At 43.4% G+C, this 25056-nt stretch overlaps 1 protein-coding gene across 9 annotated transcripts in view; it reads right to left on the bottom strand.

Moving 5' to 3' along the window:
- Window positions 1-226: 226 nt before the first annotated feature.
- PRR16 (proline rich 16) overlaps window positions 227-25056 on the bottom strand; it is a 197471-nt gene continuing 172641 nt past the window's right edge. For 7 of the 9 annotated variants that reach the window (XR_014787710.1, XR_014787699.1, XR_014787700.1 and 4 more), the window contains one exon: window positions 227-4330. The gene's annotated coding sequence lies outside the window, so the exon portion shown is untranslated. Of the gene's footprint in view, window positions 4331-15023; window positions 20261-22858; window positions 22911-25056 lie in introns of those variants that run through there. The other 2 variants (XR_014787697.1, XR_014787698.1) reach the window with 2 other exon arrangements.

The following is a 25056-nucleotide window of genomic DNA, read 5'->3' as shown; positions in this document are numbered from 1 at the left end:
TTAAAAGCAATTGATCACTTTTTGAACTCTGTCTGCCTGGTTCTTAGATAACTGTACTCAACTGGAAACTGAATTCAGTTCTTTTGCATAACCTGGATTGGCTTTACCTGTGCACTCAGACCACTTGGTACATTCTACTATGGTTTCCATGGGGATTGAAGGAAGCTCTGTAAAAGGGACCTCACCTTTTCCATATGTGTGAGCCAGCCTTTCCATGGTGGTTCCTGATAAGTACGCTTTAGTTAACTAATTCAAAACACCTAGTGCCCTCCAGATGTTTTGGACTATAACTGACATGATTCCTGACCATTGGCAATGCTGGCTGGGGCTGGTGCAAGTCCAAAGCAACTGGAGGACACCGGATTGGGGAATGCTGGTTTAAACTGTAGGCCTGAATTCTCTACATTTTTAGGCTAATGTTTATTACTGTGGTTGCAGCTACCCTAGAGAAGTAACCCCCAAAGCATCTTGTAGCCAATCCCACCTCACAGGGTTGGAGGAACATACTCCTGTTTGTCACAGTGTCATTTTACACTTTGCCTTTGTTTAGATATAGTTTCAAGATGTTTTACGTGGTTACCTAAAGATGCACTGTGATGTAGATATTAGTGATGGACAGTCTGATTTAGGAGTTGGTGGTTCTCCTGTTTTGGATGGGGTTAACAACAAATGCTGAAAAGCTGTTTATGTTCCATAATCATGGAGAAGTGGCACGTGCCATAGCCTGTCCCAAACTCCACCACTTCAGTCTGTAGAAGGGATGTAGAACCTCAGGCCTTGGGCCAAATCTAGCCCTCCTGGGGTCCCAAGTCAGCCCTCTGGAGTTCCTAGGTGGCCACACTCCCTTCCCCTGGCTTCATCCTTTTCCTGAGCACCAATCATTTTGTGCTTTCCTGGCTTTAGTGCATTCTTCCCCATTCTAGAAGGTTGAGATGCCTCTCCTAAGGCTTAGTTACTGGCAGTAAGAACTTTAAGCTACAATAGGCTGGTATTGGGGGGATTTTGGTCCCTGCCCCTTTTGCCTTTGATCCCACCCACCACTGGAATACCCTCTCACCCCAAGAGTGTCTCTGAAATGGAATTAAACTCTTGGAAAGAGTTTCTACACCCCTAGTCTACAGATCAGAGATTACGTGAATGCTGCTTCACATTAAAAACAAAAAGAAAACAAAAATGCCTTCCTGCACACAGAAAGTGAACATGTCAGTGACACAGGTTTTAGTCTAGTCAGCATTCTGTTCTGCAAACTTTCCATGTGTCACTATTTTTTATTTTTTACAACACAAAGGGAAGCATTCAGATATGTGCAGTCCAAGAAGGGCTGCATTACATGCTATTTTGTACTCTTCGATTGGACAATATCCTTGCCTGGCTACATGCAACTGGTGATTTAAGAGGGCTTGGTATCAAAAGGCACTCGCAGCACCGCTTTTTCTCTCTGTGTATGTGTGCAAAATTATACACAGAATAGAGAACTCTGGAAAAAGGAAAATATAGATTTTTATTCAAAACAACTCTAGCATCAAAGGAATCTATGAGCTGATAATAACAAAATACTGCATTGGATGGATACAGTGACTCTTCCTTTTTGCAGATTATGGATGAGGTTTATCCAACAATTTCTCATTTTTTGATTTCCCAAATTGTATCAGATCCTAACAGTGGCATCTTTAACAGTACCATATGTTACAGTTGTAAATAAATCCCTGCTATGCAAGAATCACGATATCATATGTAATTTAGGAATCGGACCACATTGAAAGTTATTTTAGTTTCTGAGATCTAAAGCAGGGATGAGCAACATATAGCTGCAGAGAGCCTCTCATTATGATTTTGCGACTGTTTGTTAGAATCCTGAAATTCCCAGATTTCATGTAAAAAAGTAAGCTTCTAGCCCTCATTGTTATGAAGAGAAGACTTTGATGGAAATAAATATTAAAATACTTAAAATACATGCATTTGAAGGAACAAAATACACATAGAAAGAATGGCAAATCTTTGTATCCAAATTACATTCTAAATAATTTTGACTCTGGAACTGGTATTTGAACTTAATAAATTGATTTTAAAATGGCTCTCTCCCACTTTCTAAAATGCACTGGCCACATTTAGAAGTGACACATAAGAGAAGAAAGAGCGTATCTTGTGAAAGTGCCTGAAGCCCATAGGACTCTTCAGAAGATTTGAATTATGCTTTTTGCAACCATTCTAAAATAAGTAAAATCAGTGCAACATGGCCACTAAGTATGGATTGGCACTAATTTTAGTTATGAAAATGATATGCAAATCACAGGCCTGATTCAGCTTTTCTGTATCAGTGACGGGAACGGCAAGTGTACAACTGCATCCAATCACAGCTTTGGATCAAAGAGAAAAAGTAGACTGTTGTAAATCTGTGCTGCAGCTCTTTCTAGGAGGTCTGAATTGCTCCAACAGCATTCTGGGAAGTGGGACAGAGTGGAGCAGTCCAGTGAACAATGGCAATTTGGATCAAGCAACCAGGCAGCATACAGGACCCAGTAGGCTACTTCACAGCTGATCTACCCATCCCATTCCAACTCCATCCTCACTGCCACAATGTGGTACAAACATTATTGCTTTGCTCACAAAAGCTGGCCCAAACGCCTAGATGCCCTGTTGGAATGCACTGGAGAAGCGTCTCCCACTGCAGCACAATGCTATGCTGTTACGGTACTATCTAGCACACACAGGGAGCCGGAGCACCACATCCCTGTCCTGCTCTTCGGGGCTACGGGCCAGATATCAGTGCCAACTGCATTATGTACTGACCCCCAGAGTCCTTTTGAACATGCATGTCCTGTGTTATGCACATGCAGGCTCATACATTTTTATGTGGCTTTGCTGAAGACTCTATCCACTTCTGAATCAAAATATTCTGGTTCCAAACAAACTTTCAAACAAACTACATTAACTAAATATTTCCTTGGGAATATTAAAAAATAACCTATATATTGAAATTAAAGATTAAAATACAACCTTTCTCTGAGTTTCCATACATATTTTCCAGTAGAAATATACTTTATAATTCTACAAACAACATTTTATATTAAAGCTTTCAGTCTGCAAATCATTATGATTTAACATGGCAAAACAAGTGTTTTGGTTCTTGTCTTTAAATCTCCCATTTTTTTGGTGAAGGAGGCTGAACAGGGCAGAACATAGGTAAATAACGAAAATCCGCAAAAGTAAGTGATTGCAAATGATACAAACACCACATTTATTTAGAAAAATAAACTGAGAATGCCTGTTTAGCTGGTACATTTTCCATGAAGGACAGATAATTGGCTATAAAAATGTTTTTTCTTTCTTTCTCTTCCTTGTATTAACTGGGAGGATACAGTTAATGTTCAATAGGAACATGTGAGTTGTATAGGTCCATTCGTTACAATGATACAAAAATGTATTAAAAACTAGATCCGTTCTAAAATCCATGTTTGCCTGTTGATGCTTTTTTTATCATCTCAGTCTTAAGGAGCAACAATTTGTCTTGTGAGAAAGAACTCTGTGAAAGGACAGAAGGGCATTTAATTTTTTTTCATTTTTGTAGATGGATTTTATTTCATTTCCTCTAGAACCCCTCAAGGTATATCTTCATGTGGGCTAAAATTTCATGTGGCCATCTGTGCAAATGATGGCCTACATCATTCCCCTGAATGGACGTGACAGTGCAAATATTCGAAGTGCATTGAGATGCAATCTGTAACAGCTGAATATTTCAGCAGAGGACAGGAAACAATTTATTTCCAAACATTTTAGGATAATTGGTCCTCTCTTCTTCTATGGCTTTGAATTTGCACAAGGGACAACAGTGATCTTATCTTTCCACCCAAGGTGATCATCTTTTCTTGGGAATATATGCACTGATTTCTCTGGAGTAATTTAAGTGCTTAAAATTTCATTTAGCTACATATATTTAAACACATTTTGGGACACTGGCTGGACCCATATGATTACTGTTGAGTGTCCTTGATTTCTTAGCATTGAACTCCTTCAACAGCAGACCTTGGAGATGGCTGTTTCTGTGATGGGGCAAGAAAGTAACTCCTCTTTCTTCCTCTGTCAGACCGAATGGTACTTAAGGCTGTGGCTTTTCTCAGGGCTCAGCTCATAGCTTTGGATATGAGGCTGGTGGTTTAATGCAGATTACACCATTTACCAGTTGTGCTCCAGCTCAAGGGTTTCCATGCTCTAAGGAGGGCCCTGTTGTTAGAATCAAACATGGCCTGAAAGAAGTTGCACTGTCGAACTGTCATGGGAGAAATTGGTTAACATGCTTCCAAATGCTGACATCCCTTCTAGCCCGAAGGAGCTGCAAGAGAGAAAAGAAAAAGAGGGGCAAGTTACAACACTCACATATGTATATACTCAATTAAAATCCCATTTCTTTAGAAAAATGGTGTGCATGTAGCTCAGAATGCTCAAACTGCTCTGATTCCATTGATCCAACAATCTACCTACCATTTCAGAACAAAAGAACAGCCATCCTGGATCGGACCAAGGGTTGATCTAGCACAGCATTCTGTTCGCACAGTGGCCAACCAGCTCCCCGAGTTGTGTTCTGCCAAACTGAAGGTGGTAGCTTAGTTTGCAGTGTCTCCTGCTGAGTTTTATAAACCAAAGTAAATGGGCTGACATCTTGGATACAGCTGAACTGAGATAAAATCTGGAATGCTTCTCATTCCAGATCAAGGGGCAGGCTTAGCTTCTACCCCAAGGGTGTCCCCGAATGCATGCATTTACCTTTTCTGATGTAAGGTGAATGGCTGTTATTCATAACTATGTGAAGAGTAAAATGGAAAACTTAATTTCAGTGGGATTAGGACAAAGGTGAGCAACTTGTGTCCCTCCAGATGTTTTGGCCTACAACTCCCATCAACTCTAGCCAACACAGCCAGTGATGAGGGATTTTGGGAACTGTAGGCCAAAACATCTGAAGGGACACAAGTTGCCCACCCTAGACTCGGATGTTTTATGCTAGTTCAGAATTGCGGCTTTATCAGTAAATAATAGTTTCAGAGAAATCAATATACTCACATCAGTCTATTGTAGGCAACAATCCAAGGATTATTCTACATACTCACAGTGCAATCCTGTCTACTCAAAAGCAAGTCCCACTGTGTCTTAGTCAAGACCGGTACATGTTTCTGCTTTTACAAGGTAGTTCTAATGACTTTCCCCTGACACTTGGGATAATTGAAAATGCCATCTCAAATCCAGTTTCCTACCAAGAGCTTAATGACTAATAACTTCTGAATGAAGACTTATCACACACTTATCATGCAGACAGAAGCGGCTTTTTCAGGAAATGCCTGCTTCCTGTCCCATGGACTACCCCATGGTTCAAACCAAATCTCATTTAAATGCACCATGACTGCATCAGTACCATCTCCAGGCACTGAAATAATCCTCACATTTAAATGAACCCTGAGGTCATTGTAAGGAAGAAGACTGAATTCAGTACTGCAGAGAGCATTTGGAAGTGAAGCCCCATTGAAAAAGAAGTCCATCCCCTATCTCAGGCAGAAGCCTTGGTAGATGGTTAAAATATAAACATTTCAACAATTCCTTCTATTAAATAATCCATCATGGTTCTCAGCAGTTCAGTCCAGCAGTTCTCTCTTTCCCTCAGCCTATCCCTATGATAATGTTCTGCTGCACATGTCACAAGACCAAGATTTGCTGAGGCAGTACAGTCTGCATTTACACTGGAGTCTTCAGAAACCCCGTGACCACAAGTCACGAAATGGAGGGCCACTATTTTGCAATCCAAAGCAATGGAAAGTTGAAGTGATTACTTTGCAGGCTCTTCCAAACCCTGGTCATCATAACTGAGACTGCTAAGATCAATTCCAAAGGGATTTACAGTGTGTACATTGAGCGAGGGCAGTTGCCCTCATATTCTCCTTTTGGCCTTCCCATAGGTAGTTGTGGGAAAGGGAAACAGAATGAAGGACTAGAGATAGACCTTGGTCTGATCCAACAGGCTCTTCTTGTGTTCTTAAGTTTAGCATACAGGTTTTATTCATGCTTTTATCATGTGAATAATATTAAAGATCTAAACAATGGTGGTTTATTTCCAAAACAAGAGGTGCCAGGGCTCTTTCATCTCTTCCCCTAATCCTAGTTTAGGCAGGCCAGCAAAACATAAAATCCCCCAAGACACACACCGCCCAACAGCATTATGTGGCAGCCCATGTGTATGGGAGGGACCATACCTCAGTGGCGGAGCACATGCTTGGCATGCAGAAGGTCCCAGGTTCGATCCCCGGCATCTTCAAGTAGGGCTAGGAAGGAATCCTGCCTGAAACCCGGGAGAGCTGCTGTCAGTCAGTGCTGACAATACTGGCCTAGATGGATCAATGCTCTGATTCAGTATATGGCCACTACCTAAGTCCTAGTTTAGTTGCCTATCTAGGATTGCAAAAACAGAAGGGTTGTCACATACCCTGGCAACACATAAGACAAGGCATCTAGGTTGCATTTAGCTTAGTGGGTCACAAGTTGTGTAAGCCTCTCCTAGATGGAAGTATTCAGGCTGTAATTACTGAGCAACAACAGCAATGCAGATGAGCTCAGAGACACATGATCATTAATTCATGTGTTTCAGGGTTTAGGTGTACCCTGCATAGAAGCACCATTCAGGACCAAGTGCAACTGGTCCTAACCAGGGGGAAAAGGCACACACAGCTGGCCCATACCATTGAAAACAATGTAGGTACACAACTTCCTGGATGGGGGCGGGGGCAGGGAGGGAGGACCAAGAAGTTAACATTTTCTGACCCAAGGGTGCCTGCTGAACTTGGGTGCAGAAAATGACTAACTCCCAAAATCATAATGATAAGCTGAAAATTCTATTTGTTCTGTCCACACACTTGCCATAGCATATTTCCCTTTGATTTTTTTCTTTCTTTCTTATTCTGCCTTCTAGAGCTTGTGTGATGTGTCTAGACTGCTGGACTTGGGCAACCAAGAAGCTCATTTAATATCCATGCTAGTCAGTCATAAGAATGTAAGAGCCATGTTGAATCAGACCAAAGGTCTATCTAGTCCAGAATTCTGTTCCCACAGTGCCAATCAGATGCCTGTAGTAGAATAGCACCCTCCTACTCGTGGTCTCCAGCAAGTGGTATACAGAGGCATACTGCCTCCAGTACTGGATGTTTTATATATTTCTCCATCATGATTAGTATCCATTTTAAACTTTATCCTCCAAGAATTTGTGTAATCCCCTTTTAAAACCATCCAATTTAGCGGCCATCACAACATCTTGCGATAGCAAGTTCCAGACTTTAACTATGTTGCTATCTCTAGGGATGGCCGAGAATTTCTCCCCAAAACTTCAGGGGTCCGAGTGCCAACGCATTCAGCCCCCCAAAATTGGTGGGGAAATTCTCCGCTGGCCCCCCGCCCACCCCGGGATGGGACTTACCGTGGCCGAATGTCCCTCTCGGCGGTGGGTCCTGGCGGCGTTTCAGCGGCGTTTCGTCAGGGGCGGGGGCGGCAGCCGGTCTCCTGACCGGCTGCCGCCATCGCCATTGCAAAAGAAAAAAGTAAAGTAAAAAAAAAAAAACCACCCCCGTGATAGGCTACGTAACGATTTACGTAGCCTATCACGGCTGACTTTGGAAATCTAGCCGTGATAGGCTACGTAAATCGTTACGTAGCCTATCACAGGTGTGTGTGTGTGTGTTTTACTTTTTTTTCGCGGTTGGGTAGACGGGGCGCTTTTACCCGGCCTGAATTTCGCCGGTGAGGGATGGGGCGCCTCCCCCCCCAGCCTGAATTTTGGCCGGGCGAGGCGGGGTGCCTCCCCCCCCTCGCCTGAACTTCAGGGGGAGAACCGAAGCACCTCCCCCCCACCGCGAAGCAAGCTTCGAGAACAGGTAAGGGACTTTTGTCCATCCCTAGCTATCTCTCAACCTAACTGACAGAATATATGAAGCTACCATAAATCACTGATCTATCTAGCTTGATGCTGTCTACTTGGACTGGGAGCAGGTCTCATGGGAATTAGGTAGAGCTATTTCCCAGCTTTGCAACCTGAGATGTGTTAACTGGACATGCCAGGCACTGAGCCTGGAATCTTGTGCATGCAAAGCATTTCTCTTCCACTGATCCATGTATGCTGTTCTGAGCTCCTTGGATGGATGGGATAAAATGAAACAAACACATGTCACAGCTCTGATACTTCGGCTGTCTTGAAGACAACCTGGAAACCTGGGTGCATTCTAGGCTTATTTGAAAGGTGCTGAGTTTACATGTTTTAAAAGGTTGCTGAAACTTTCAGCTGCCTGGGATCAGAAAGTAAATGTGTGTTCTTTACAGCTCACTTATTATCATCAATAATGAATATTCTGTAATTGGATCTTAGTTAGAAATTCTGTTGATGGAGGGAGCCAAGAGAGAATCCACAGCACTTCCCTGCAGCTATTTTGGTTCTTTCTCTCTACCAGGGGTGTTAGGTAGCAACTGTTTTCTTCAGTAAAGCAGAGACTAGGATTCTGGGTGCAACACAGATTTTCAGAATGATACACAAATTAATTGGTGACCTTTATTTTTACAAGCTAGTTGTTAAATTTACGTAATCGGAATAAATGAAAACATTAGTTATTACACAATCATTGGGCAAGTGGATGTAGTTTTGATTATACTAAAAGGATTTTAATAAATTCAATATGACACTACACTTGTGTTCATTTGTATGTAGTCTGCTGAACATACATTTCAAAACTCTGATAGATCTAGCCCCAGGGAACACAATTTCTGCTTTTTTGTCTGTTACACTAATTAATCAAATAAAAATTATATACATAAAAACACTAACATCCCATGATGCTTAGATATTGGGTTCATTTCTCATAATTTTCCTTCCACAATGGAAAAAACCAGTAACAATTTCTGCTTTTTTCATGCAAGCTATCTTTTCATTTTAGATTCTGCAAATGGGAAAGGGACACCCATATGGACAGGGAAAATTTGAATATCACAGATCAACACAATGAAATGACATAATAGAATTGGGGCCACAATGGTGCAATATTCAGTGAAGATATGTAAAAGTGAACACTGAAACCCTTTTTATGGAAAAGTAAATGGATGATTATGCACATGAGGTCTAGCAGAGCTATGGACCTAAAAATATATTTGAAATTGTATCTCACACATTTAAATAAATGTAAATCATATGTCATGTTAGACATGCTTAAACTCAATGATTTCAATAAGCATAGCAGTACCTAACTCTAAACAGCATTGGGTCATATGTGTGCTTAGGTTGGCAACCCACTGCTAGGAGCCCAAGACAGCAGAAAACCATATGCAGATATGGAAAACCACAGAAAGCCCTTTCACCATGCATCATCCTGTGTTGGATGAACCAGACTACTTACTCTGCAGGAGAAAAGGATATGGAACTCACATCCATTTGTTATACCTATGTCCAGTCCATAGTAATAGATTTCTAAAGTTCCCACAATCTTTAAGTATATGACTTACTTTCACAGGAATCATTTCCCTTCTACTAATGCACACAATTCAACTTCTCCAAATCTCTCAAAAAACATCCATCAGAACATCATAGGGTTGCTTTGAACCATACCCTTAATCACTGTACTATAGAAAAGCTTTTTCACAGTGATTCAAGCACATAATCCGTACACTCACCATCTCAATATATCTTGACTTATAATGTTATTTGAACATGGATTTTAAAGTTAAACATGAGGATTAATTTATTTATGTTTTCTATTTATGATATTTAAAGAATATTAATATTAAAATAAACAAGTATGTATCATTCCCGAGTCTTGTTCATTAGATATAAAGAAATGTTATTTGAAGTTTCTCAGATTCAAGTGCATTACATTCTTATAACTTATTTATTCACACTTGCTTAATGATACAAATATTTGCTCCATTTATAGAAAATCCCATTTCCTTCTTAATAGCTGTCAGCTATTTTCTAAATGCACCAATTTTGCCTTATGCTGCTCCTTTTTCACAGTCCCAGAGTAGGGGTGTACAGATTCCCCACTGTCCATTCTGGTGGGGAATCCATGGGGGGGTGATCCATTCCTCCCCCCCCCCGAATCCTCTGGAGCGGCTCCGCTCTGCAAGGACTGCGTGGAGTCGCACCGGCTATAGGGCCGCTTACCTTGCTGGCCAGAGCCATTCACCTCTTCTGGGCCAATCGCCATTTCTTTAAAAAAAGAAAGAAAAGGCCATCGGCAGGATGTGCCCATAGACTTATACGCAAATAGAACCGTGAATCATGCATATAAGTCTATGTGTCCATAGGCTTATACGCAAGATTTACGGCTCTATTTTGCATGTAAGTCTATGGGCACATCCTGCCGATCACCATTTAAAAAAAGAAAAGAAATGGCGATTGGCCCGGAAGAGGCGAATGGCTCTGGTGGAAGAAGCATCCGAGTGCCGTTCTGCCTCCAATCCTCCTGGAGCGGAGGTAAGTGGTGCTGATCAGCCACAGATTTGAATCCGCAGAGGATTTCTCTAACATCCCTATCCCAGTTGCTAGAAGCAGTGGAGGCTAGTGGCTCCAATTTGGTGGGGCTGTAAATCCACTCCTGGATTCAGTCAGAACCAGACAGAAGCATAAGGGAGCTATCCAAGGTGCTGAACCTATTTGGGGGATAGGTTTAAGCACCTTGGATAGCTCATTTAGAGTTCTGGCTGGTTCTGATTGAAACCCAGAATGGATTCACACCGAACGCACCAGCCTTCACTGACTAGTAGGGAATGAATTGGAAGGGGAACTCACAAGAACAGATTGTCTTCCTTACTCTCACATCAAGCTGACAGTTTGCACCACCACACAGGGAGAGGGGGTGGTGCGTTTGCCTTCACTGTGGCAGGGCAGGTGGCCTAGGGTCCACATGGCTGCACAACAAGCCAGGAATGACTTATTTAGTTATGTAAAATATTACTCGGCCGCTTTTCAGGGCAGAAGCCCTCCCAAGGCAACTTATAGCAATAAGGCCCAATGAGGGGAATTCAGGGGCCAATCAGCATTGCTGGTTGATTCACAGGAACGGAAACAGCAGAGAAAACTTTGGAGAGAGATTTCCCTCTCTGGTTTGCTTCTGGGGCATAAAGAAGTGCCCCACACATAGCTGCGGTCATTGCTGACTTCCCCAGTCAGCCCTCCCATGTTTTGGCATGGACAGAAGATAGCGTCTAATTAATAGGCTGGGAAGGAATTTTACTCTCCTGTGTGATGGAGCCATGCACAATGGAGTTTTTGCCTTTCTCTTAACAGCAGTGTCGTTCATAGCGGTGGCATACATGTTACCTTTGTCACAACCTCCTTTCATTGCAGGCACTGGAGGCATTGGGCTGGATCCATTTCAGGGATAAGCAGAGGTGGTGGCACCCCATGTTCTAAAAGGGGGATCCCCCTAAGAGATATTGGGATGGTGCTTCAAAGCACCAACCCAGCTTGGAGGCTGCCATGTCTGCAACACATCCAGGTTGCAGGAAGGGCCTAAACTATCAGTCCACACCATGGTGGGCCCAAGGCTCCTGCCACACAAGCTGGGGTGGAGATGATGGCATGTGGTTACTGCTCCCTTTGCTGTGGTCCCCTGCCCCAGTTGTGTAGAAGCTACACAAAAACCTTGAGAGAAGGCCATTTTGTATATTCCAAGAACATGCTTGCAACAATATTGTACAGACTAGGTGTACAATATTTATGTGGCCTAAAAGATCTCACTATAATAAAATGGGAATTTGTACTGATTTATTGTAGCTTGCTTCAAAGGAACTCAGGTTTTATAATCCCACGATAGCCGTTTTTGATCAATTAGGCTGAAAGATAATGATCTGCCAAGGTCCTTTAACAGGGCAAGCCTATACTTATCTACCCACTGAGTTCAGTGGGACTTACGCCTAGGTAAGAGGATACTGGACTATGGCTTAAGTAAGCTTCAAAGTTCAAAGATGTGTGGGGATTTAAACTTGAGTTTTTCCTATCCAAGCCCAATATTAGCCATTCGCTCCCATCAAGTCTCTTATTTTGTCACTGAATCTACAAACTCCTGCTATGGGTACATTTGAAGCAACATTCCACATTATTCAAATCCTAAGCCAAGTGCTTTAAACTCTAGCTGAAAAGAAAACAGAGAAATATATTTTGCATTTCTCCCCTTCTCTATTCATCTACTCAGGGCAATCTGCCAGTAAAGACAAATAGTAGGTAGAAGCCCATAAATGCTGTTTACCTCAGAGCATGACATTTATCTCTTCGGCCCTGATTTGTGTCAACACTTTCTTTTCTTTTCTTCATACACAGCATTTGAGCATGAAGCAAAATGGAGCCTCCTTCACAAATATACAGCTGTATAAGGGGGGGGGCATTCCTTACAACAACTTTTGGTCTTCAACAAAAGCTGTGCTGTTAATGCTTTCTTTTTAAATTTAAAAAGATTTAAGATTTTTAAATCTTGTTATAAAGTTACCCAGGCTGTTTTGAATCCTTCTCGTTGGAGTTTTTCTTACAGCTGTTGAGGTGAAACCTGTTCTTTGTTCCCCCTAAGACCTCTTCAGGCATTTGGTCCAAACACATGACGAGCATCTCATGAAGCAGTGGGCTAGCCCTCCCCACTGGACACTGTCACTTGATTGACATCATTTCAACAGGGCATCAAATGGCAGCGATGTACAAGAATTTTGTTATGGGTCGCTGGTGACCAAAACTTTCCGAACATGAACGTGAGCGAATTTTGCAAGCAAAGCTTCTCCTTCCCTAACTTAGGATGCTGGTTCAAAAAATGTGTACTGTATAAAAATGTGGATTTTTGAAAAATGCGCATTGTCACATTTTAGTCCAGGAGCGGGCAGCTTGTGGCCCTCCAGATGTTTTGGCCTACAATTCCCATTAGCCCTCAGCATTGGCTATGCTGGCTAGGGCTCAGAGGAGTTGTAGGCCAAACATCTGGAAGGCCACAAGACCTGTTTTAGTCATGGGTTGGGAGTGCACTTTTGGATGCACACTTTAAAAAATGTGTACCCATAGAGCTCTCTTCACAGGAACCCTAATCAATCAAGCAGGGCCATCTCTAACCATCTTATTTTCTTCACTTAAGTTTTTTTGGAAAGCTGCTTAAATTTTCCCTGTTCCTTTCCCATCCCCTCTGTTTTGCTGATGAAAAAGTCACTAATCCACTAAACCTTTGGGAACAAATGCTTTGAAGGAGAAAAACAAAAGCAGCACCACAGGATGTGGTGGAATTTTGTTGTTGTTGTTGTTCAGTCGTTCAGTCGTGTCTGACTCTTCGCGACCCCATGGACCATAGCACGCCAGGCCTTCCTGTCCTGCATTCTCTCCCGGAGTGTGCTCAAGTTCATATTCATTGCATCAGTGATGCTATCTAGCCATCTCATCCTCTGTCATCCCCTTCTCCTTTTGCCTTCAGTCTTTCCCAGCATCAGGGTCTTTTCCAGAGAGTTTTCTCGTCGCATTAGGTGGCCAAAATATTTGAGCTTCAGCTTCAGTATCTGTCCTTCCAATGAGCACTCAGGGTTGATTTCCTTTAGGATGGACTGATTTGACCTCCTGGCAGTCCAGGGGACTCGTAAGAGTCTTCTCCAGCACCACAGTTCGAAAGCATCAATTCTTTGGCGCTCAGCCTTCCTTATAGTCCAGCTCTCACAGCCATACGTTACTACTGGGAAAACCATAGCTTTGATTAGATGGACCTTTGTTGGCAAGGTGATGTCTCTGCTTCTTACTATGCTGCCTAGGTTTGCCATAGCTTTCCTCCCAAGCAGCAAGCGTCTTTTAATTTCATGGCTACAATCACCATCTGCGGTGATCTTGGAGCCCAAGAAAGTAAAATCTGTCACTGCTTCCATTTCTTCCCCTTCTATATGCCAGGAAGTGATGGGGCCAGATGCCATGATCTTAGTTTTTTTAATGTTGAGTTTCAAACCAGCTTTTTCACTTTCCTCTTTCACCCTCAACAAGAGGCTCTTTAGATCCCCTTCGCTTTCTGCCATTACGGTGGTATCATCTGCATATCGGAGGTTGTTGATAATTCTCCCGGCAATCTTAATTCTGACCTGTGATTCATCCAACCTCGCGTTTCTCATGATATCCTCTGCATATAAGTTAAATAAGCAGGGTGACAATATGCAGCCTTGTCATACTCCTTTCCCAGTTTTGAACCACTCGGTTGTTCCATGTCTGGTTCTTACTGTTGCTTCTTGTCCCTCGTACAGGTTTCTCAGGAGACAGGTAAGGTGGTCTGGTACTCCCATCACTTTAAGAATTTGCCACAGTTTGTTGTGATCCACACAATCAAAGGCTTTAGCATAGTCAATGAAGCAGAAATAGATGTTTTTCTGGAATTCTCTTGCTTTCTCCATGATCCAGCGAACGTTGGCGATTTGATCTCCAGTTCCTCTGCCTCTTCGAAACCCAGCTTGTACTTCCGGTAGTTCTTGGTTCGCATACTGCTGAAGCCTAGCTTGTAGGATTTTGAGCATCATCTTGCTGGCATGTGAAATGAGCGCAATTGTGCAGTAGTTTGAACACTCTTTGGCGTTGCCCTTCTTTGGAATTGGAATGTAAACTGACCTTTTCCAGTCTTGCGGCCACTGTTGAGTGTTCCAGATTTGTTGGCATATTGAATGCAGCACTTTAACAACATCATCTTTTAGGATTTTAAATAGCTCAGCTGGAATACTGTCATCTCCGCTAGCTTTGTTGTTACTAATGCTTCCTAAGGCCCACTTGACTTCACTCTCGAGGATGTCCGGCTCAAGTTCAGTGACCGCACTATCATGGCTATCAGGGACATTCAGATCTTTCCTGTATAGTTCTTCTGTGTATTCTTGCCTCCTCGTCTTAATCTCATCTGCTTCTGTTAGGTCCCTGTCTTCATTGTCCTTTATCATGCCCGTCTTTGCACAAAACGTTCCCTTGAGATCTCCAATTTTCTTGAAGAGATCTCTAGTCTTTCCCATTCTGTTGTTTTCCTCGATTTCTTTGCATTGTTCATTTAAGAAGGCCTTCTTGTCTCTCCTTGCTATTCTCTGGAACTCTGCATTCAGTTGGATATATCTTCCCCTTTCTCCCTTGCTTTTCGCTTCCCTTCTTTCCTCAGCTACTTCTAAAGCCTCATCAGACAGCCACTTGGCTTTCTTGCACTTCTTTTTCTTTGGGATGGATTTCGCTGCTGCCTCCTGAACAATGTTACGGACCTCCGTCCATAGTTCCTCAGGCACTCTGTCTATCAGGTCTAATCCCTGAAATCTATTCCTCACCTCCACTGTATATTCATCAGGGATATGCTTTAGGTCATACCTGAATGGTTTAGTGGTTTTCCCTACGTTCTTCAATTTAAGCCGAAATGTTGCAACAAGAAGCTCATGATCTGAGCCACAGTCAGCTCCAGGTCTTGTTTTGACTGACTGTATAGAGCTTCTCCATCTTTGGCTGCAAAGGACATAATCAATCTGATTTCGATATTGACCATCTGGTGATGTCCATGTGTAGAGTCGTCTCTTGTGCTGTTGGAAAAGAGTGTTTGCTATGATCAGCGTGTTCTCTTGGCAAAACTCTATTAGCTTTTGTCCTGCTTCATTTTGTACACCAAGGCCATGCCTGCCTGTTATCCCAGTGATTTCTTGACTTCCTACTTTAGCATTCCAATCCCCTATGATGAAGAGGACATCTTTTTTTGGTGTTAGTTCTAGAAGGTGTTGTAGGTCTTCATAGAACTGATCAACCTCAGCTTCTTCGGCATCAGTGGTTGGGGCATAGACTTGAATTACTGTGATGTTGAACAGTTTGCCTTGGATTCGTACTGAGATCATTCTATCATTTTTAAGATTGTACCCCAGTAATGCTTTTCCCACCCTTTTGTTGACTATGAGTGCTACTCCATTTCTTCTGAGGGATTCTTGCCACAGTAGTAGATATGATGGTCACCTGAATTAAATTCGCCCATGCCTGTCCATTTTAGTTCGCTGATTCCCAAGATGTCGATGTTCAATCTTGCCATCTCATGTTTGGCCACCTCCAGCTTACCTTGATTCATTGATCTTACATTCCAAGTTCCTAAACAATATTGTTCTTTACAGCATCAGATTTTCTTTTCACCACCAGACACATCCACAGCTGAGTGTCCTTTCGGCTTTGGCCCAGCCGCTTCACTCTTTCTGGCACTACTTGGAAATTCCCTCTGCTCTTCCCCAGTAGTATATTGGACACCGTCCGACCTGAGGGGCTCATCTTCCGGCGTCATCTCTTTTAGCCTTGTGATATGTTCCATGGGGTTTTCTTGGCCAAGAATACTGGAGTGGGTTGCCATTTCCTTCTCCAGTGGACCATATTTTGTCAGAACTCTCTGCCATAACCTGTCCGTCTTGGGTGGCCCTGCACAGCATAGCTTATGGCTTCACTGAGTGATGCAAGCCCCTTCGCCACAACAAGTCAGTGATCCATGAAGGGGGTGGTGGAATTTACCAATCAATTATTTTGGTAAAACTGCTGATAGGAATTGCTGTTAAAAAGCCAGCGATGACAGCCTCCATCGAAACACTGTATCAGTCATCCTTATCATTATATAGGCCTGTTTCAAAACCATAAATTTGTTGTTTAATTCGACAAATGCATGCAAATTTCAGACTGACCCAAATTCCTATCCCATCCCCTCAACACCGATATTATCTGAAGTCTTGGCTGCCAGGACAAACTGGTTTAGTATTTCAGTGTGTGATGGCTTAAAGCAAAGACTCGTGATTTTAAAAAGGAAATCTGTCCAAGGAGTTAACGTTTCCAACATATATTAAGTTACCTTCTTTATTTAAATCATAGCAGGCCACTAGCACAAGGAATATGCAGTCTTGAAATAAAATATTGTGCACAAGTGCTGATGCTTCTGCTGGAAACTGACATGAAAAACCCATCCATGCATCTATATAAGCCTTTGTACCTGCAAATGGTTGATTGAATAATAGCCTTTTTTCACTTTGGCAGAAGCCACACACAAGTCAAGCAAGAAGTAAGAGTCATGCCCTCAGTATCAGGTTGGGGCCAGTGGATGCATCTCCACAGATTTCCTCCAACCCCCCCCCCCAGCCTTTTAGATTTGTGAGATGGCAGTTTTCATTTAAAGTAGGGGTGGGCCACTTCTGGGGGTGGAGGGGCTGCATTGCCCCCCTCTTGGAACTAGGGATGTGCAAACCCACACCCATCCGGGTTCTCCAAATGCCCGCCCAGCCCCTGCTCCCACTTGCCAGTCCCCAGAATGCACTTGATGCCCTCCTGCGCTCGGTGAGTAGCCTGCACTCACCCCGGTGCCCTCTTCAAGCTCCTCAACCGCCATGTTTAAAAAATAAAATGGCGATTGCAAAAATGTGCATATTTGCACGTGCGCAAAATGCACATTTTGCGCATGTACATATCTGCGTATTCCTTAAATGCGCATTACTGCAAAATGTGCATTTTCACGCACACGCAAATATGAGCTTTTGCGAAATGTGCATGTCCATGCATATGCAAATATGCCCATTTTGTGATCGCCATTTTATTTTTTAAAAAATGGCAATCGCGGAGCTTGACGAGGACACCGGGCTGAGTGCGGGCTGCTCAGCAAGAACAGACGGGGGTGAGTGGGGGCAGGAGCTCAGCGAGCAGGGCTCGGGGTGGTGGGCAGGGGTGGTTCCACCAGGTTCCTGGACAGAATCGGGTGCCTGCACCTTTCCTACTTGGAACCCACCAGGACCTGCACCCCACCTCCACCACTGCCCAAGTTGCTGTGGCCACTGAATTTGCCACTGTGATGACAAAAATTGTAGCAATTTTGCAGGGAAAAAAAGGCCTGTTGGAAGCACAAACCTTATTGTCAAACAGAATCACACTTCCATGAGGCTTCTGGGACCACAACTCTGCTCAAAAACAAGGTTTGTCCTCCCCTTGCCCCTTGTTTCCCTGCAGAATTGCTGTGATTTAAGTTGCTATCATTGTGGTGTCAAACTGGGTGGCAATGGCAGGGGAACACAGCGGGAATACAAAAATGGTAATGGGGGGCCATACCCCTGTGGCAATGTCTTGCCCACCTGATTTAAAGAATGGCTGCTTCCTTTGGAATAGGTTTGTTTGTTTTAAAAAACAAAATAGTGGTGGTTGATGCTCCCTGAAATAGCAGCGCTCCAAACTCCAGCTAACTTTCCTACGCAGTTTTGCCCAACCAGGTTCCCCCTGATCTGAGGTGGATTTTTTTTCAAGATTGCTACCATGTTCGTGATCAAGTGATCCTGAAAAATAATATTTAGGTACTGTGACTGTAGTAGGGCTGGGATGCTTTATGGGAATGAGGAAAATCTGAAAGAAGCTATTTATTTAAGGAACTCTTCAAAAATGGTTTTATTCAGCTCATATATTTCTGATGCTAACAATTCTCAGATCCAAGGCCATAGCAACTGGATTACCGAAGTTATGTTGGTTCTGAGGATATCACCTGTATTCCATTCATTCGGCTACATCCAGTGTTACATGAATGGAACTTCCTGTCTTGTTCTCTCCCCACACCTCCCATATCTGCTCTGGAGGATCCCCCAAGCCAGGGCAGATGTGAGGAGGCATGGCAGAGGGGGGATCTGTTCTGCCTGTGGATGGACAGCTTTATCAACACCCACCTAGGATTGTAGCAGCTCACCACAGCTAGTGAGGAACGCCCTTACTTGGTGTTCTGATAACTGGCATTTTAATGATGGCCTGATCCAAATCAGTAGTATCTCTTTATATTGCATATTTAGAGGAGAAACATTAAACCTACACCTGTTTGCATACTGTCAGGAATGAGACTCTTTTCAACGCTTCAATACAAGTGAGAGTTTGCCACAAATATATTTAAGCCCTTTAAGCCAAGCTACAGATGGTGCTCTTGCTGCTTCAAAGTCCTCGTGAAGCATTTTATTCTCTGCATGAGACAGATTGCCGAGTCCATCAGAGATTCCGGCAGAGGATTTGATTAACAAAGAAGGTTAGATGGCAAAAATCAATGCAGCAGTAAGGATGAAGTGGCTACATTGAACCAATGATACATATCGATAACAATGCATTTTGTTACATGTCTGTGCATCCAGGAATAGTTTTTTTCTCTCCATATATCTGCTAAGAATAATTGGAAACAATGGATAGCTTAGCAAGGAATAAAAGCTAAAGCTTAGAACATCTATAAGGTTAAAGGTTTTGGATGCAGATAGTCTGGGATTTCTAAACTCTGCTCCTTAACAGTGTTGTCCAGTTTTGTTGATTTGTTATTTCAATGGGATTTGCCTGTACGCAACTGTGGATACATGTGCAGCATCTGACTGCATCCTTTGAAATCAATGGAAATTTGAAATCACTCACATGTGGAGGGAAAAGTGTTGCTACGGCCTCTAACAAGCATGCTATTTAAGGCATTTGTAAACATCTTTTACTAAGCTCAAAGCAGTTTTAATGTAAACTGCTTTGAGTTTAGTAAAAGATGTATAGAAATTTACATCAATCAAAAAATGTTTAAGGGCGCAATCCTATGGGGATAGTTGGCTGCTTCTGAACTTGGAGGTGGCCGACTATCCAATGCAGGTCAGGTGGAGTACAGAGGGGATCCTTTCCTCTGTGCTCCAGACACCCTGCATTTGTGGCTAGACAGCCAATTTCGACTGTCTAACCAGGGCACCTTGGAGCAGGGAGGGGGAGGCCAGACAGGGCATAGGAAGTGTCATACCAGAGCTTCAATGGTCCCCTCCCTGCCCCGCCCCCAGGAATGCACCCTTTTTGGCCACTCCATGCTGCTCTTACAAGCACGGAGCCAGGGATGAACTGTGCCTCCTACAAGGCGGCAAGGGAGGGGACAGGGAGTCAGATTTCTGGGAACCGAGCTCAGTTCCTAGAAACTGAAAAACCCTATGGCTGTCTAGATGCTGTCTAGCAGCTATAGGATTGTGCCCTAAAATTACATGGGTTTTAGCATAAAAACAGACACCCAGCAGAATATTGGAGAATCAAGCCTGCCATAAGACTTGCAGACTCAGATGCAGAATGTGGCAAGAACAGAAGAGGAGGAACAGCAGCCAAAACAAAAATAAAGACATAAACTTATGGCTGAGGTTCATAATCCAGTGTGAGAACCAAAAGTCAGTTGGTTTGCTCCCACAGTGTGGAACTTAATCCATGAATAGGGAGTATGCCTGGTCAGAGCATCAACCCAAGGAGCAAGAAAATCTGAAAGAACAAAAGGAAAGGAGAATCAGATTTTACCAGAGATGAGTTGCTCAGATAGTGAGTTTGAAAGGAAATGCTGCGATTACAGGAGACTGGTGGCTACGAGTCATCTAACCTCTCAGTTTTTAACTGCAGATGTGACATTCCTTGCCTGACAGAGACTGGCTGCTCTTATGTATTTTCAGCCAATGAGAAAGGATGACTGCTTCAGCCTCCTATTTTCAGCGTCATCAGTTGGAGATGTGACATACATACCTACATCAATATATTAATAGCAATATTTATATACCGCTTCTCATTTGAAACAAATCCCAAAGCAGTTTAAAAAAGAATCAAAGCAAACAAACAAAAATCACACACACACACACACATACACACACACACACACATACACTAATATAATGGGGCTGGGACATAGATAGCTCATGGCTGCATGGCTGGGGGAAAGCCAAAGTAAACAAATATTTTTTCAATAAATGCCCCAAACATGCTACTGTTGAAACCTGATGTACTTCAGAGAGGAGATCATTTCACCAGGTGGGTGAGTTATCATCCCTTCATGCATAGCCATATACTGAATGTGAAGAGGGGGACAGGAGCAGATTATATCTATTGCCCTTATCCCCTAAACTTCATGAGTTCAGTGGAGGCTATGAAAGAGATTCACATAGAAATCCCCTCTGTACCTTCTGCTCAATGTACTGTGGTCAGAGGCTAGAAAGATGATCACATTCCCCTTCTCCACTTTCAATATACACATGGAAATAAGGCATGGAAAGGGCTACTGACTATTCATCCTTACTCCAATGGAAAAGTCACTTACTTCAAGATATATAAGGTAATTACAACTCTAGTAATTACCAAAAAGGCAGCATTAGCAGCAGTTGAAATATTTCATTTACTGGGAAGGGTTTTAATTCAGACACAAGTTCCTTCCTGTTAGTTTAATAATTGCTTTATAATTTTTACTGTAAAGAACCCTAAAATGTTCAGTGATTTTATCACAGGTGTCTTAGTTTCTTCACGATCCACTGATGTCAATGGCTTAATGAAAAACACGTAATTTCTTTGCTTTCAAAACAGAGGTTGTTCCCATGCCCCATTGGGTAAGATGGTGTCACCAAGTTCACTGGATGCAAACAATGCTATTGATTAAATGTCTTTATTTGGCTACACTTGAAATAGCCCCCATAAATTAATGTTATATTAGGAGGATGAATTATTTGAAATTACACAGACTTTCTGCATTAACTTCACATAATTTGTCCTAATCAAAACAAGAGTATTAGTAGCATTTACATGATTAAAGAGCAACAATCTATTTCTCCATAATTATAAGCAGTGCATTGTTCATAGAACACTGCCCCACTTGAGAAGGTAGTGTGAAAGTTTCTCAGGCGGGCACACTGAAAATTAAAGGTTATATTCCTTTTCCTTAACACACAAAAATAGTATTCAAAGTATTTTCAGATTACTTTTACAAAGTGCAGTTAATTTATATCCAGACACGGCATTCACAGGCACAATTATTTTGTGAAGTGTACAAAAATATTCCCCACTGAGAAAAAACTGTTTCAATAAGATATATAGATTAGGGAGACGTTTTTCTCCCTCTCTCATAATACTAGAACCCAGGCTCATCCCATGACAGATAAAAAGTACTTCTTCATACAGCGCATAGTAAAAATTAAATTCACTTCCACAAGATGTAGTAATGGCCACCAATTTGGATGGCTTTAAAAGGGGATTGGACTAGGGATGGCGGAGAATTTCTCCATGAATCTACGGGAGGCCAAATGCCAACGCATTCGGCCCCCCGAAATTGGTGGAGAAATTCTCCACCCCCCCCCCCCAGGATGGGACTTACCTCTGTCGAATGTCCCTCTTGGTGGCGGGTCCCGGGGGCGTTTCGGCGGGGGCAACGGCCGATCTTCCGACCAGCTGCCGCCGCCGCCATTTCCCAGTAAAGTTTAAAAAAACAAACAAGCACGTGATAGGCTACGTAACGATTTGCGTAGCCTATCACGGCTAGATTTTCAAAGTTAGCCGTGATAGGCTACTTAAATCGTTACGTAGCCTATCGCGTGTTTTTTTTCCCCATAACTTTTTTATTTCGCGGCCGGGGAGACGGGGCGCTCCCCCCCGGCCAGAATTTCGGCGGCGAGGGATGGGGCGCCTCCCCCCCGGCCTGAATTTCGGCCGGGAGGGGCGCCTCCCCCCCGGCAATAATTTTGGGGGGAGAACCTAAGCGCCTCCCCCCCCACCAAAAACAGCTGCGGGACCAGGTAAGGGACTTTCGTCCATCCTTAGACTGGACAACATCATGGAGGATAAGGCTATCAATGGCTATTAGTCCTGCTGGCTTTATGCTACCTCCAGTATCAGAGGCAGAATGCCTATGTACACCAGTTGCTGGGGAACATGGGCAGGACGGTGCTGTTGCATTTATGTCCTGCTTGTAGGTTTCCATGGACAACTGGTTGGCCACTGTGCGAACGGAATGCTGGACTGGATGGACCAGTGGTCTGATCCAGTATGACTTTTCTTATGTTCTCCTGCTCTAATGCAGTATTAAAGACATGCAGAGGAATCTGATACCTGATTATCACAGAAGTGGGTGAGTTTTTCCCTCGTTGTCACACCTTAATCACTAGAATTCGAAATGCAAAAACAAAAGAAATAATCATAATCTAAAATTGGCCTCAGTCATTTTCTTCACTTATAGGAGCGGTCAGCATAACATGTCAACCAGAAGCTCATAGATATCAGTTGTTGCAGCAGTTGCCACAATTAAAAACAATATGCTCCTGGTTGATTTCCCATGTGATCAGACCAGACCAGTATAGGTGAAGAAAATGGCCAAAAGTAATGTCTGAATTGACCTCTCTGGGTGTGCACCATCCAAATCTTCCTGAGTTACTGATTAAGGATTACCTGTTTTTTCTAAAGACTCCCTTCCCTTCTGTGGGAGCAGGAGTAACAATCTGGATCTGATGTTGTTCGACCGTGTCAAGGATATAGTTACAGGATTCTGTTTCCAGGAGAAAGGCAAGCAGTGCTGTGCCCCAAGTGTTGACTAGTTTATTACCAGAAGAGAGGAAATATGGACATGGAAGCTGTTGCACTTTGGCTACCTGAGCCAAGGGAATAATGAGCACTTAGGACATAAGGAAGCTTGCTTGATCACAAGAGCACAAAATGTGATTGCTTACAGGTATGGTGTCTGAGACTCAAATTACTAGCTACATCCTGACACTGCTAGTACGTTTCTTTACCTGTCAATCATTCCTAAAAAAAAATTCATTAGCTTAGAGATTTACCTAATTATGTTTTGTTACATCATTGCAGTTACACTTCATGGAAAAATAACTCCTTGGTATGAACATCCTTAAATAATTGGCTATAATTTTACCCTTCAGTCTTTTCTCATTATTAACTGATGTCAGTCTTTTTGCAGGGGATCCAATGATCTCCCACATCTGGGAAGGAAAGCTCTAATTCCTGAAGCAGCTAATAGAGCTCCCACTTCCTTCTGGATTATAAATGAGAAAGTTATGTTTCAACTTATCTTGTGTATAGGTAGAGTTCTTCCAATACACAACAGGGGTAACCTCAGATTTATGCACGTGGGTGATGCTTTTAAGAGAAGTAGGATACACAGTGGCAACAAGGGAGGCAGGTGCCCACCTTCTTGCTACTTGGTTTGTGATAATGTGCATTTGTGCACAAGTATGCAGATGTAGATAAGTAGGAATGAAAGTGAATGGCCACTATCACACTGAACAGTAAATCAGGATTCATGAGGATCCTGGTTTACCATGAACAAGCAGTGCGTTGGTGTACACACTTAGTTGGTTCACGCCTGCTTGGTTCCTCCCTCTATTCCAAGCAATTAAATTAACCAGAAATGGCTTGCTTAATATGCCATCTGAACCCAGGATCCTGGATTGTTGTCCACTTTACATGCCAAGACCACAACTCAGGGTTTGTTCTTAGCTTATGAATCCTGGTTTGTTCAAGGGCAACAGGCCAGGATCTAGGGATGGACAAAAGTCACTTACCTGATCCCGAAGCTTGCTTCGCAGTGGGGGGGAGGCGCTCCGTCCCTCCCTCCGAAATTCTGGGCAGGGGGGGAGGCGCCCCGTCCCTCCCCACCAAAATTCAGGCTGGGGGGGAGGTGCCCCATCCCTCCCCGCCGAAATTCTGGCCGGGGGGAGTGCCCCGCCTCTCCGGCCGCGAAGGTTCTTCTGCCGGGACGCAAATGGCGGCGGCCGTAGCCGCCGCCGTTTGCGTCCCTGGCCTACAGCCAGCCATGATAGGCTACATAAATGTTTACATAGCCTATCACGGCTGACTTTGGGGGGGGGAAGCGCGTACACAAATGGCGGCGCCCATGGGCATAGCGTTTCCCTTATTTTCGCCATAGTCTACGTAAATATTTACGTAGGCTACCCGTGCCAAAATAAGGAATGCAAATGGCGGCACCCATGGGCACCACCATTTGTGTATGCGCTTTTTTTTTTTTTCAAAGTCAGCCGTGATAGGCTACGTAAACTTTTACGTAGCCTATCACGGTGTTTTTTGAAAATCTAGCCGTGATAGGTTACATAAATCTTTACGTAGCCTATCACGTTTGTTGTTGTTTTTTTTTCACTTGGAAATGGCGGCGGCGGCAGCTGGTCGGAAGACCGGCCGCCGCCACCACTGCCGCCGAACTGCCGCCGGGAGCCGCCGCCCCGAGGGACATTCGCACGGGGTAAGTCCCATCCTGGGGTGGGGGGGCGGATCGTTTCTCC

This window comes from Heloderma suspectum, chromosome 2 (assembly GCF_057233095.1).
Source record: "Heloderma suspectum isolate Gila_16-S chromosome 2, 16-S_ref, whole genome shotgun sequence".
Classification (NCBI taxonomy): Eukaryota; Metazoa; Chordata; class Lepidosauria; order Squamata; family Helodermatidae; genus Heloderma; species Heloderma suspectum.
The sequence above is the reverse complement of the archived record's forward strand: the minus strand, read 5'-3'. Positions and strand labels throughout refer to the sequence as shown.